This window comes from Nomascus leucogenys, chromosome 11 (assembly GCF_006542625.1).
Source record: "Nomascus leucogenys isolate Asia chromosome 11, Asia_NLE_v1, whole genome shotgun sequence".
Lineage (NCBI taxonomy): Eukaryota > Metazoa > Chordata > Mammalia > Primates > Hylobatidae > Nomascus > Nomascus leucogenys.
In genome coordinates, this window is record NC_044391.1 from 36,417,896 (window position 1) to 36,433,276 (window position 15,381).

At 35.4% G+C, this 15,381-nt stretch overlaps 1 pseudogene; it reads right to left on the minus strand.

Annotated features, from left to right (window-relative positions):
* Positions 1 to 463: 463 nt before the first annotated feature.
* The window catches only part of LOC100586069, a 190,932-nt pseudogene continuing 176,014 nt past the window's right edge, over positions 464 to 15,381 (minus strand).

Below are 15,381 nucleotides of genomic sequence, written 5' to 3' on the forward strand. Positions count from 1 at the left end.
CTGAACACTCAGTTAATCCCAAGGGGCTCTTCATATAGCCAAAGGGTTTAAGGGAAAGGTGACTTCATTTAACACCATTGCATCTGTCAAGGAATTGACAGTGGAGACCACCCCTTCCAGGTTAATAATCCAGAGGGACTAGGTTCGGCTCTATATTATATTAAGGAGGCCTCAGGAGCAGTGCTGAGTTTTTGGGATGCTGCTTTTATGACCCAAGGCATAATGGGCAATTGGTTATGGAGAATCACAGGCTCAAGGTCTGCAAGGGCCTCTATTTCCAGGATGTTCCACTATGTGGCCAACATTTTTTGCTCTAATGCTGTATATAGCACAGGGTCAGGAAGGTCAGTTTCTTGTTTCAAAAGTCCATGGGCTACCTATGGCCATCATAGGTTGTCCAGAGACTTCAGGAGGCATGAAAGGAGGTTGCTAAATCTTCTGTAGTGAATCTATCAAGTGTCTGTCATTCTTTTTTTCCTAAATAAATGATTTTGATAACAAAAATATACTTCTGAGGGAAAATAACTGAGCTCATTGGTCTGTAGTCCTTCAAACAAAGAAATCTGATTTTTAGCTGAGAGTAAGTATTGAAGCTGTCGAGATCAATACAATTCAATGACTCTCCATTTTTATGCAAAGATAAACCTTGTTCTTGTTTCCTCTTACGAGCGATATTTTACTGAGATGAGAGGCCAAATTTCATTTTTCAGAAGATAGCTTTACTTTGATCTTCATTTTCTTCCTGTCAAGCTCATACACAATAGCATGTCTTGTAAGAGTTTGTTTCATAGCCAACCTTTTGCCACAGCCAGCATGTTCACACATAAATGGGTGCTTCTCCTTATGAAAAGAAAGAAGACAGCTCTGGAGATTAAATACAGTTCTTCTGCAGTCTTCTCTTGGATGTTGACATACATCTCTTTCTGAGGCATGAGTTTTCACAGGTTATCTGAGATAATCTTCACATTTGAATGTTTTCTGGCATACATCGTATGTTATTTCCTTTCTATGGATTTCTCTCATGTGCTTTGGAAGCTCTGTCCATGTTTCTGCCACAAAAGAACATCCCTATTGACATATAATTTTCTGACGAGCCTGCATCTGTCCTCCCAGCCTGCAGGGTGAAACAAAGTGTTTTCCACATCCTTCAAGGTAAAACTTGAATAGGGGTTTATTTTCATGCTGGCACTGATGGATTTTCAGCTGCTGATGCTTCTTAAAGGTCTTCTTACATCCTTTAAAATTGCATACATATTGCTTTTGCAGATTTTCATATTTGCATGCAAAATGTTTCTTCCAGTTGGATTTTGTGTGGGATTTTTTTTTTTTATCACAGCCACTAGCTGCACAAATAAAAGGCTTTTCTCCAATGTGAATCAGGATGTGGCGATTCAGAAGGTAGCGCCTGATGAAGGCTTTGCCACACCCTTTGTAGTCACAGGCCTCTGCAAGATCAGCTAAATTTAAGATGGAAAGAATTTAGAACCTTTTATTTGAGTGATCCCCAATTACGGTGAGCTTATTTGGAAACAGCAGCATCAGAGACATTAAGTAGAATTTGTAGATAGGAATATATTGCCTCCAGAATGAAAAAAAGAACTAAAAGATGTTGAAAGTTTATGTTTATAATGAGCATGTCAAATAAAACTCCTTAGGGGAAGATGTTACCAACTTAATATCAAACCTGTGCTGCTGGAGAAAGGAGGGTGCAGTTAATTAAGCTCTTGTCTGCAAAGATTGCATGCAAATGGCAACACTGTCGAGGTGCCCTGTAAGGTGACCTAGGAAAAGCATACTTTTTTCCTTGGAGATAAAGGCAAAATACAGTTAAGAGGCCATTGAAATAGCCACCAAAGATAAATATTAGCAAAATCTATAATAGCAAAGTATTTACTGGTTATTAGTTAAGTGATGTGAGTAATTTTAATAATATTAGGTATTACACATGAGGATCACAATAGATGAAACCACAGCATTGTAATAAACCACCCTTAGGCATCTGTCTTTATTTATTTTTTTGAGGTTTGCAAATATTAGTTAAGTTTTATATAAATAAGTTTGAATTCTTGAAGGTCCTTTTAAAATTTACATTGGAACATCTTAACTGTTTTAATACGGGGGCCCACAGGGTCTTGTTTCTCAGGCTAATTTTTCAGTGCCAAAAACTTTATTTAATTTTAATGCATTGCTCATTGTATCAGAACATACATGCTCAAAATGGAATTTAGAAAACACTATAATTAATTAAAGAATACCTATTTTTTCTCTATTTAAAAAAATTTTTAAACTATTTGTTTGTTTGTTTAAGAGATGGGGGTCTCATTATGTTGCCAGGGCCTGTGTGCAGTGGCTATTCACAGGTGCAATCATAGCTCGCTACAACCGTGAACTCCTAGCCTCAAGTGATCCTCCTCAGTCTCCCGAGTATTTGGGACTACAGGCATGTACTACTGGACCAGGCTCTATTTTATATTTAGTTACTCTCCCAAGAATATCGAAAGTATTATGTTTAAATTTAGCAAGATCCCTGAGTAAAACTCTAAGTTGAGACCCAGTATGATTAAGTCTGTAAAGCTTTGTCAATTGGTGTATTTTAGCAGATCTTAAATTTAAGTTAGAACCTATCATTTACAGACACAAAAGCCCAATCAGTACACATTTCATATTAGTGTTATAAAAAATATTTTAGCAGATTTTTAGATTTCTAATTGGGTTAATTTATGTACAAATTTTTTGTGTGTATATGTATATATACAGAGTTATATAAGTAAATAAATAAATATGTATATATACATACACACACACTATTTATTTTAAAATTTCTTCTCCTATATCAAGGTTTTCTCTTTATTCCATTATTTTTCCTCTGTTTTGGGCCTCTAGCCTCCTGAAGTCATGGTTTTTAGTTTCCATCTGTATCTAATAGTTCATAATTCAAACCTGGGTGGTTACAGGAAAGGAGTTGGGGAAGGAGCCCAGTGGTCTGCCTCATAGGCAGCCATTCTTCATCCTAAGGCTTCTCAGTCTACCTGTGAAAGAATGAGATTTCACTTGAGAGCTGCAGTCACCTTTCCTCGGGACAGGCAATAAGTTCCTTTACGTTTTTGTTCCTTTGCATGTTGACCTGCAGGGGCACTTACTAAAGCCCAGTCACACTGGCTAGGGGCCTTGCATCATTTAAGCAACTGGGTAACTTTTGCAGGTGTTCAGTAGGGGGTTGCTGAGGTGAGATATTTGTTTCCTTGCCACAGACAGCCTCTCTGGGTTAAACATTGAATGGCTGGTATCCAACGGGGCAGCCCATGATATTCCTGAGGATCTGGGGAACTTGAAGTTCCCTAAAAACAGCAACAAAATATGCAGCAAAGAAAGCAGGTCGACGGCTACCCGACCAGAGCAACACTGACTATGAGACAGGGGTGCCATTTCTTTACCATGGGGGAACCCAGCCAACATCTTTATTCACAAAGGTTGCCTGAAATACATGGACAAATCATCATTCTGCCCTAATTAATGATTATAAAGCAAAAAGTATCTGCAACAAGTCTCAATGAATTTAGAAGTTTATTTTGCCAAGGTTAAGGGCATGACTGTGACACAGCCTCAGGAAGTCCTGACAACATATGCAGGGCAGTTGTGTTACAGCTTCGTTTTAAACACTTTAGGGAGACAGAAGACATCAATCAATACATGTAAGATGTACATTAGTTTGATCTGGAAATGTGGGACAACTTGAAGTGGTGGGGGCTTCCAGGTCATAGGTAGATTAAAAGATTTTCTGATTGGCAATTGGTTGAAAGAGTTTATCTAAAGATCTGGAATAGAAGAAAGTGACTGCATTAAGATAAGGGTTTGTTGAGCTCAAGGTTCTTATTGTGCAGGTAAAGTCATCAGGTAGCAGGCTTCAGAGAGAATAGATTGTAAATGTTTCTGATCAGACTGAAAGACTCTGTTCTATCAGTCATAGGGTCTCTGTTTTATCATTAATGCTGGTCAGTTGTGCCTGAATTTCAAAGGGAGGCATGTCCAGCCCTTACTTCCCATTGTGGCCCTGAACTAGTGTTTCAGGTTAACTTTGGAATGCCGTTGGCCATGGAGAGGATCTATCAGTCAGTTAGTGGGCTTAGAATTTTATTTCTGGTATACATAATAAAAAAGGAAATAAAGAGGCAAGGGCATCTGGGGTCAGCCTCTGTTGAACACAGTGACTAGAAAGAGGATAGAATGCCCAATGCCAGAAAGTGCAGTTTTAGCGGCGCATCACTCCCATATCCATGGGGTGGGCCTCCACCAAGGTTTTTATTGAGCCTCCAGAGTTTAATCTGTTAGCACCGTTCATTAGAATATTCTGAGAGACGTGGGGATACGTGGCAAGCACAGACAGACACAGCAGCAGGCAACAAGGCTAAAGCACAAGCTCAAGTTCTGTCCAAGCCACTCTCACAGAGGTCTGGAACTAATTAGTAAGCCAAGAGCAGCCTCTTGAAAAGCTATCTGAGTCAGCAGTCACGGCCATGCTATCTGCTCACAGTGCAAATTGTTTTATAAGATTTAAGGATTATTTTGATGGAAGGATACAACACACTGTCACTCAAATACATGAAAGGCAGAATTTCTTATTACTTTCAGCTATTAATAAGAGAAGGTTGCCAGGCAGGGCCATATAGGGAATTGCACTCAGGGACAGGGTAGCAGCAAAAGACAGCTGTAGGAGGCAACTATTTGGGGTATCCATGGCAAGCAAAGTGGGGTTAGCTAGGTTTCTCAGACTGCCTTCCGGTTGGTTATAATGCTGTGCCTAATTGTCTGGTATTTGGCCTGGGGCAATTAGGGCTTGTGCATAAGGGCCCACAGTGTAAGAACCTGATTAAGGAAGTGGTTGGAGTGTGGAAGAAATCAGGCTCTGAGAAAGGGCAACTGACAAGTCTCTAACCAGAACCTCAAAACTGACTAAAGATATTAAAAAATTAAAAATCCCAAATCAAAAACTATATGTCTACATTATACCATGGGTAAAACAGGATTATGAATTAATAGTGGTAATAATTTTTAATTTTTTTAATTCATTTTGAAAAGTCTTATTCTAAAATGATTGAATTAGGAAAGTTACCTACATATTTTAAATTTCCATTCCTGAGACAGGAAGAAAAAAAGTGTTTGTCTTTTCCATTTCTAAATTCCCAAGAAACTACAGACATAAATTACTAGCTAAAACAACAGCATAAGCCCAAACAAAAAGCATCTCAGAAAAAAGAACAGGTATTTATGCTTTCTTTGTTCTGTTGATGACTTTCAAAAGTTGCATATATAGCAAATATGATAAATTAATATACTTATCTATAATTTCTATCTCATATTGAATAAATGATAGTGACAGTTACAATAAATTCTATACCTTTTCACAGGTATATTGCACAAATTTCAGGAAAATAAGTGGCTTTACTGAAGTACAATTGATATAAAATAAGCTGTCTATATTTAAAGTAACAAATTTTATACTTTTTATTCAAATATATCAGTATACATCTCAACATATTTACATATAAAAAATAGACAGATTAGGTAAATAGATGATAGATAGATAGATAGATAGATAGATAGATAGATAGATAGATAGATAGGGTTGCCATAACAAAGTTCCACAACCTGAGTTAAACAACAGAAATTTATTTTCTCATCATTCTAGAGGCTAAAAGTTTAAGGCATTAGCAGGGTTGGTTTCTCCTGAGACATTCTCTTTAGGTTGTAAATAGCCATCTTCCTCTCCCCGTGGTCTTCCCTCTGTATTTACTGAGTCATAATCTCTTCTTCTTATAAGGACACCAGTTATATGGGACAGATTAGGGCCTACCTGAATGACCTCATTTTTGTTTAATCACATTTCTAATGACCACATCTCCAATAACCATCCCATTCTGAGGTGGTGCTAGGGGTTAAGACTTCAACATATGAATTTTGGAGGGATGTAATTCAGCACGCACACACACACACACACACACACACACACACACACACACACACAATTGACCCTGTTTGCGGATGACATGATCTTTCATCCAGGAAACTCTATCATCTTAGCCCAAATCTTCTTAAGCTGATAAGCAACTTCAGCAAAGTCTCAGGATACAAAATCAATGTGTAAAAAAATTGCTAACATTCCTATACACCAACAGTCAAGCTGAGGGCCAAATCACCAACAAACTCACATTCACAATTACCACATAAAGATAAAATACCTAGGAATACAGCTAACTAGAGAGGTGAAAGATCTCTACAAGGAGAACTACAAACCACTGCTCAAATAAATGAGAGAGGACACAAACAAATGAAAACATTTTACATGCTCAAGGATAAAAAGAATCAATATTGTTAAAATGACCATACTGCCCAAAGTAACTTATAGATTCAGTGTTATTTCCATTATATTGACATTTTTCACAGAACTAGAAAAAACTATTTTAAAATTCATATGGAACAAAAAAGAGCCCAAATAGCCAAGGCAATCCTAAGCAAAAAGAGCAAAGCTGGAGGCATCATGTTACCTGACTTCAAACTATACTACAGGTCTACAGTAACCAAAACAGCATGGTACTCGTACAAGAACAGACACATAGACCAATGGAACAGAATAGAGAACCCAGAAATAAGACCATACACCTATCTGATGTTCAACAAACCTAATGAAAACAAACAACGGGGAAAGGATTCCCTATTCAATAAATGGTGCTGGGACAACTGGCTAGCCATATGCAGAAGATTGAAACTGGACCCCTTCCTTACTCCATATACAAAAATTAATTCAAGATGGATTAAATACTTAAATGTAACCCATAACTATAAAAACCCTGGAAGAAGACAACACAGGCAATACCATTCAGGACATAGGCTTGGGCAAAGATTTCATGACAAAGAAGCCAAAAGCAATTGCAACAAAAGCAAACACTGGCAAATGGGTTCTAATTAAACTAAAGAGTTTCTGCACAGCAAGTGAAACTATAAATGGAGTAAATAGATGACCTACAGAATGGAGGAACATTTTTGCAAACTGTACATCTGACAAAGGTCTAATATACAGTATCTATAAGGAACTTAAATTTATAAGGAAAAATCCCAACCCCATAAAAATGTGGGCAAATGACATGAACAGACGCTTTCCAAAAGAAGACATACATGCGGCCAACAATCATATAAAAAAAGCTCAACATCACTGATTATTAGAGAAATGCAAATCAAAACCACAATGAAATACCATCTAACACCAGTCAGAATGGCAACTACTGAAAAGTCAAAAAATAAAAGATGCTGGCAACGTTGTGGACAAAAAGGAACACTTACATCCTGTTGGTGGAAGTATGAATTAGTCCAGCCATGTGGAAGACAGTATGGTGATTCCTAAGCCAGAAATACCATTCAACCCAGCAATCCCATTACTAGATATATACCCAAAGGAATATAAATCATTATATTATAAAGACACAGGCATTCATATGTTCATTGCAGCACTATTTACAATAGCAAAGACATGGACTTAACCTAAATGTCCATCAGTGGTAGACTGGACAAATAAAATGTGGTACATATACTCCATGGAATACTCTGTGCCATAAGAAAGAACAAGATCATGTCCTTTGCAGGGACATGGATGGAGTTGGAGGCCATATCCCTAGCAAACTAATACAAGAACAGAAAACTAAATACCATATGCTCACTTATAAGTGGGAGCTAAATAATGAGAACAAATAGACACATAGAGGGGAACAACACTGTGGGCTAGAAGGAGGGAGACGATCAAGAAAAACAACCAATGGGTACTAGGCTTAAAACCTGGGTGATGAAACAAACCCCTATGACAAAGTTAACCTATGCAACAAACCTGCACATGTACCTCTGAACTTAAAATTAAAAAAAAAAATTTTAATAAATGACTTCAAATTCCACTTTTTAAAACTAGAAAAATAAAAGATGCAAAGTCGAAGTAAATGAAAAAAAAAGATCAGAGCACAAATTGATGAAGTACAAAGCAGAAAGGAATACACAGAAATTAATAAACCTAAAATCATGTTCTGTGAGATTGTCAGTTTCACTGGTAAATCTCTAGCAAGACTGAAAAGAAAAAAATATACAGAAGACACAAATTCCCAATATCAAGAATGAGAAATGCTGTATTTGTAAAATTCTTGAAAAATTAAAAAATAATAAGAATATTATGAACATCTATATGCCCATATATTCAATAAGTTAGGTTGCAGGATACATTAGCATACAAATATTTTATTTCATTTCTATTTACTAACAATAAACAATTAGAAATTAAAATTTTCAGTAGCATCAAAAATATGAAATTCTAGACACAATGAAGATGAGAAATTTTGGGAAGTGGAAACAAACAAAAAAATTATTTTGAAGTTCTTTCCAAGTCTTTCATGTCTCAATCAGCATTGCGTTTTTCCTATACTTAAAGGAAAGGCATTTAGTCTTTTGATATTAAGCATAATGTTAGCTTTAGGTTTTTCAATGATGCTGTTAATCAGGTTAAGGAACTTCCCTTATACAGGTATCCCTAGTTTGAAGAAGATTTTTATTAGTAATGGAATTTAACTTTTTTTCAAAAAAATTTTTTGCTCCCATAGGAGTTTCTGTTTAGTTAATATTGGTGTATTACATTAATTGGTTTCAAATACCAATCTTGCATTCCTGGGATAAACCTAGTTGATCATGATGTATGATCTTCTTTATATTGTAAGATTTGATTTGTTTATAATATGTATATCTATATTCATGAAGTGATATTGTTAGATTGTTTTCTTGTGATGATTTTGTCTGGGTTTGGTTTGTATCAAAATTGTACTGCAGGTTCTTCCCAGTGCTATAAGGCAATCAATACATAATAGGCATCCAGAAGGATAAAGGATAAATAAAACTGTCTTTATCCACAGACAATATGATCCTGAAAACTTACTAACCTCACTTATTTGTCTAATAGCTTTTTTGTGGATTCTATAGGATTTTCTGCATAACAATGTGAGAATGAACTCCACATCAGGAAATTTATGCAATCATTCTTGATAAAAATATTCCATAAATGAAGAATAGATAGAAGCATCTTATATATCCTATGGATGACAATTTGATAAACTGTACAAAAGTTATAATTCAAATACCTCTAATCTAGGCATCCCACTGTGGAACATTTATTCTACAGCTATCTCTAAAGCCATGCTAAAACTATAAATGTGAAAGTTTAATTATTGGTAATAGCAGTAAGTGTTACTTAAATTATGAACCATCTTTTCAACGAAATGGTAAGTACAGAAAAAACAAACTGCAGACAAAAACCCTAGCAACAACAACAACATCTTCAAGCTATCTCATGTTAGAAGGTAAATGCCACAAAGTCAGGAGTTTTTAAACTACAGTGTTCTGTTGTATATCCGATTATTAGAACAGCACCCAAAACACAGTAGGTACTCAATAATAGTTAATACACCTGAAACGACATGGGTGTATGAATATACCATATACAGTACATGGCATAGCTATAAAAGTACATTGTGCTCTAGTAAAAACTCAACCAATATGTAGTATTATTATTTTATGAAGTAATAAAAAAACTTTATATTATTTTATGAGTACACTGTTAAGTAAAAAAGTATAGGACAATGCATCTAAAAACAACCTTTATGTAAAAAAAAGGTAGAAAATAAGAATCCTATTTGTGTTTGCTTGATAAGCAAAGTATGTTTTTGTGTGTGTGTGCGTGTATGTGTGTATAGATGCTAAAAATTTGACATTAATAATTAATTATGATGGTAAATGAAAGTCATGGATAGAGGTGGGTAAATTTTACTGGAAGGCACCCAGGGTAGGTTGGAAACTTTAAACTGCATGAATATGTTTTGAATTGTGTGAGTATATGATCCAAGAAGAATTTGCATAATTACACAAAACTTTGTGTAGTCATAATTTTGATAAGTACTTCAAATAAAAATACAGTATCATGATATATATATAATACAGTGTGGGTATACTATATAGAGTATAGCTGTAAAAGCACATTGTACTCTAGTAAAAATTCAACAAGTATATGGCATTTTTATGAAGGAATAAAAAACTTGATATTAATTATTTTATGAATTCATGTGAGAATATTAGGTAAAGTGTTTTGTATTATGTAATGAGATGTATGGTTTAGGTGTTTTTACCTCAAAGATATCTTGCTAATACTGTAAATGTTATTATGTTGTGTTTTAGTGTATAATTTATCATTCACTTAAGGTGAGGATGGTCCAATGCAAAATTTAATTCTAAGCATTATTCAGCCATAAATTAATAAAGATAACTGACTCAGTCTATCAGGGACTATGACTTCTTGACATGGAAAACTAACTTGAGAGTAAAACTCCAATAAGTGATACTTCACTTGCTAATAAAACTTTCTTTTCCATTTAATACAGACCACAAGTATGAAATGTTTAAAATGTTGCTGCCGATTTCATATTCCAGAGCAAAATGCAATACCAAATAATAGATCTGGGAATAAGAAAAGATATTAAATATTTTGTTTGCATTTTTATTAGAAAATAATTCAGCATCAAAATGTAAGATATTAAATATTTTCTTTGCATTTTTATTAGAAAATAATTTAGCATCAAAATATATGGAATGTTAAATTAGAGGGAAAACTAAGGTGAAATATATCAAGACTGCAAGTACACTAACAACAAAAATAAAATAATGTGGATTTATTTGTGATTTTTTTTTTTAAAGGAAGCAGTGACTTACCAGTCCCACTTTTGATGACCCATTCTTAGTCCCTCTCCTTCTTAACATATCAATATTAGACCTGGTTGATAATGCCCCCCTTTTTCTTTAAGGTTATCACTCTCTCTTCTGGGTACTTTATCAACTTACTGGTTTCCTTTTAGTCTCTCTAAGTGGCTTTCCCTTATTTCTCCAACTTTAATCCTTAAATGTCTAAGGGCTCAGTCCTTGGCCCTAACATCTTTTTTTTTTTTCAATGTACACCCATTCCCTTGATGATCTCAGCTAATAAAACCTGTCTTTAAAAAGCCATCCATTCACTGATAACTCTGAAATTTATCTCTACTGTGGTACTCTCTAATTAAGTCCAAGTTCATATATTCAATTATCTATTTTACATTTGTAATTCTAAATAATGTCAATCTACATTAGTCATACTAACCATATCTAAAACCGAACTCCAGTCCCCACCCCCACCTCACTTTCACATTTTGCACTCTTGCTTATACAAATAAGTTGAAATGCTATTCTTCCAATTTCCACTAGCTGGAGGATAGGGAATAGTCATCACTGACTCTTTTCTCATACATTTTTCTCATACCCACAACCACCCATCAGCAAATTCTGCCGACTCACCTTCAAAATATACCTACTATGCTTCTGAGTATCCCACCTCTTCTTTGTCCAACTCACCAATACATTTTACTTGGATTATTAAAATATCCTCCTAACTGGCTTCCCTGCTTTCACTCATCCCTCTGAAGGATATACTCCATGGATAAGCCATAATAATGATCCTTTTATAACTTAATCAGAGCATGTCTTTTCCCTGCTCAACTCTTACAGTGGGCCTTCACCTTAATTAGAGTAGGAGTCAAAGTCCTTACCATGGCCTATAATCCCTAATTGCCCTATCTGATGCTGCTAACCATCTGACCATACCTGTATCACCCTCTTACTTACTCTGCTTCTGTCTCACTGGCCTTTCTGAATTTCCTTGAATGCACTCCAGTGTAATTCTTTTTCCTCAAAATGTCCTCAATTAAGTCACCTGCTCAGGTCTTTGCTCGGATGTCACCATATCAGAGAACTTCCCTGAGTGTCCTGTATAAAATAAACCTAGTGTTTTCTAGCTTTCTTGTTCTGCTTTATTTTCTTTTCAAGTTTTCATCACCAAATACATATTAATTTGTTTACTTTCAGGCTTTCTCCAGAATATCAGTTTCATGAAGGCAGAGCTCTATTTTTTTCCTCTATGTATCCACAATCCTTATAAAATGCTTCTCAAATGATAGGAAGCTTAATAACTACTTGTTGAATGAGTAAGTGATCAGAGAAGTAATAAAAATACCAATTATTCATGAACCTAGCATTGTCAAATAAGACAGTAAGGATGTGAACCTGAAAATAGACATTTTTGCTCTCTTGTTATGCAGCAACAACTAAAATTTAGTATGTAATCAATAGAGAAACCTTTGTATTAGTAAACTTTTAAATATAATTGCAAAATAATAATTGGTTATGTGGATAAATACATAATCAATTTTCACTAATGGTGAGGAATATAAAAATGAAATTAATGTGGAATGCAATTATGCCAAATTACCATCTGCCTGTATTTGTTTCATTTTGTTTTGTTTTATGTTTTTTTGAGGGTGGGATATTTAACTTGTTGACCACAGCATTATATATGTTGAAATTATTTAAAAGAACTATTCACTTATAGAAACTAAACTATTTATCTAAATGTCTAAAGAACTGATAGTTCTTCTGATTCTGTGGTCTTTCTTGGATTCCTTTATTGTAGTTGAGACAGTACAAAACATTTTAAAAATTATACCACTTCTAGAAAGCACTGATAATTCTACAAAGTTCTTTAACATTCACAGTCAGATGAAACCAGGCTTTGCTTTGCATAAATCAAAAAAGAAATCATCCAATATAAATTTGTAAAAATTATGACAATCTAATTTGATAAAGCCCATTTGTGTTCTCACATCTGCTGAAGAGGTGGGAAAATGTTCCTATAAAGGCCAACCATAAATATGTCCTCTCATGATACCCACCTTTAAAGGTAGAGACCAGGTAGAGAAAGAACTAGATACAAATCACAGAGATCTCAGGTAGCAAAGATAATTACATATGCCTCTATCAATAATGACTCAAAGGAACCCCATGTTATTTGAAAACCTCATTTAACCACCAACCATGAGAAAATTATCTTCAAAAATAGGTTATATGCCTACTTAGAAAGATAAGCAACATGGTCCACGCAAATACAGTTTAATGGATCAAATTAAGTATTTCGATTCCCAATAAACGTTGGAAATTGTATGTGAATGTATTGACAATGAATTATCAAGATAATCTCTATAGGATTTTAGTGTATTGTGCTTTGAATACAATGAATTATCAAGATAATCTCTATATGATTTTAGTGTATTGTGCTTTGAGAGGTAGGGCATCCTGGATTACTCAACCTGTAGGTAAGTGGCGAATCTTAAGTCTCCAGCAGTAGTCAGAATCTCTGAATCTGCTCTCAGAGAACACCTAGGCTTGACTCAACTTTTCAGAGCAACATGGTGAGGTTTAGCAAAGTGCATGACACATTCAGAAGTCTAAAGAAGTCCCACTGCTAGGGTGAAAGCACGGCATTAGATAAGTGCCCAGCTCACAATCTGTAAGCACCTAGAGACTGGATTTTTAAAATAATATGTTTAATGATTGAGAAATGCATGTTGTTTTTAATCCTGGGGAAAAAAAACCTGAATGTTAATATGTGTACTCAATTGTCTTAATTATTTTTAGTAAACATGAAGCATTGGCTTATTTGACGAGTTTCTTTTTAGAATTTTTTGTAATTCCAATAAAAGAGAAATGATGTCATGTTATTAAAACCTCTTACAAGAGTGTTAATTTTGAAGCCTTGGGAGAGTTACTAAATTTATAAAGTTTGGTATTTATCATAAACCTACTGACTAAAGCATTCCTAACAATGATTAATTAAGCAGGATTAGGCAGAATAAAATTATGGTTTTTCTAATCTTGGCCAGTAAAATGTTTTATAAAACAAAAAAATTAACAGAAACTATAATAGATGTAATTTTAGGGCTTTTTGACATCCAAGCTGATATAGCAATCCACTGAACTTGAATGTGCAGTTCTAATGGTTTTGTGTAGATTTGTGCAAGGTAACTTCAAATAGTTCTTAACTACTGCTCAGCAATCCATCTGTGTTACTCTATAAACTTTGTCTCAATTTTCCCAATGATTACTTCAATTTTCTCCACATCTGTGAATGTCTTCTGACTTCCTGTTACATTCCATCATCCTTCCCATTGGTATGTTTGTGCTCCATTATACTTTCTCAGGAATATTAGCCAACTTCTTTTTCCAGAGTATTCAGCTACAATTTCTCAACTATATATTTTCCATCAAATATATTAATCTTCAGGCCTCTATCCCATATCTTCCTGTACTTACAGCCCTATCTGTCCTCCACCCTGTAGGTAATCTTTTAAAAATTATTTATGGCTGGGCATGGTGGCTGAAGCCTGTAATCCCAGGACTTTGGGAGGCCAAGACAGGTGGATCACCTAGGTCAAGAGTTCAAGACCAGCCTAGCCAACATGGTGAAACCCTGTCTCTACCAAAAAAAAAAAAAAAAAATACAAAAATTAGCTGGGTGTGGTGGTGGGTGCCTGTAATCCCAACTACTCAGGAGGTTGAGGCAGGAAGAACTGCTTGAACTGGAGAGGTGGAAGTTGCAGTGCGCCAAGATTGTGCCACTGCACTCTACCCTGGGTGATACAGTGAGACTCCATATCCAAAAAAAAAAAAAAAAAAATTACACTTCTTTGTCTCTGTTCTCCAATTACTAAGACACTCCATGCCAACATGGCTCGATAGCATTATTTTATGGAACATTCCTTCCTACAGTCATCAATGACCTCCATTTTGCCAAATCCAAGGCACATTTTTAGTCTCCATTTAATTGATTTCTCAGCAACATCTGACACTGTTTCCTCTTTTTTGAATTACTCTCTGCTATACTTTGGATATTTGAGTCTCTAAACCTCATGTTGAAATTTGATATCCAATGTTGGAGGTGGGGCCTAAAGGGAAGTGTTGGGTCATGGGGGCAGATCCCTCATGAATGGCTTGGTGCCTTCCTTGTGGTAATGAGAGAGTTCTCTCTTAGTCTCCCAGGCCCCACTGCCCCTGTGCTGGTTGTGAAAAAATGTCTGCAACCTCGCTTCCCTCTCCCTTGCTTCCTCTCTCACCATGTGATCTCTGAACATGCTACTGGCTCCCTTTCACCTTTCACCAGGCATGGAAGAAGCCTGAAGCCCTCACGAGAAGCAGATACTGGCACCATGCTTCTTGTACAGCTTGTAAAAACATGAGCCAAATAAACTTCTTTAAAAAAAAAGACCCAGTCTCAGGTATTCCTTTTTAGTAACACCAACAGACTAACAGACCCTGTTACCTCATCAGCTTATTCATCAGCTCTCTTTATGCAGTATACTTGACCAATGCCAGAATTAAAGCAAGTACTCAAATAAAAGCAAAAACAATGGGAATGTAAGAAAAAAAAGAAACACAACACATGACCAGCAG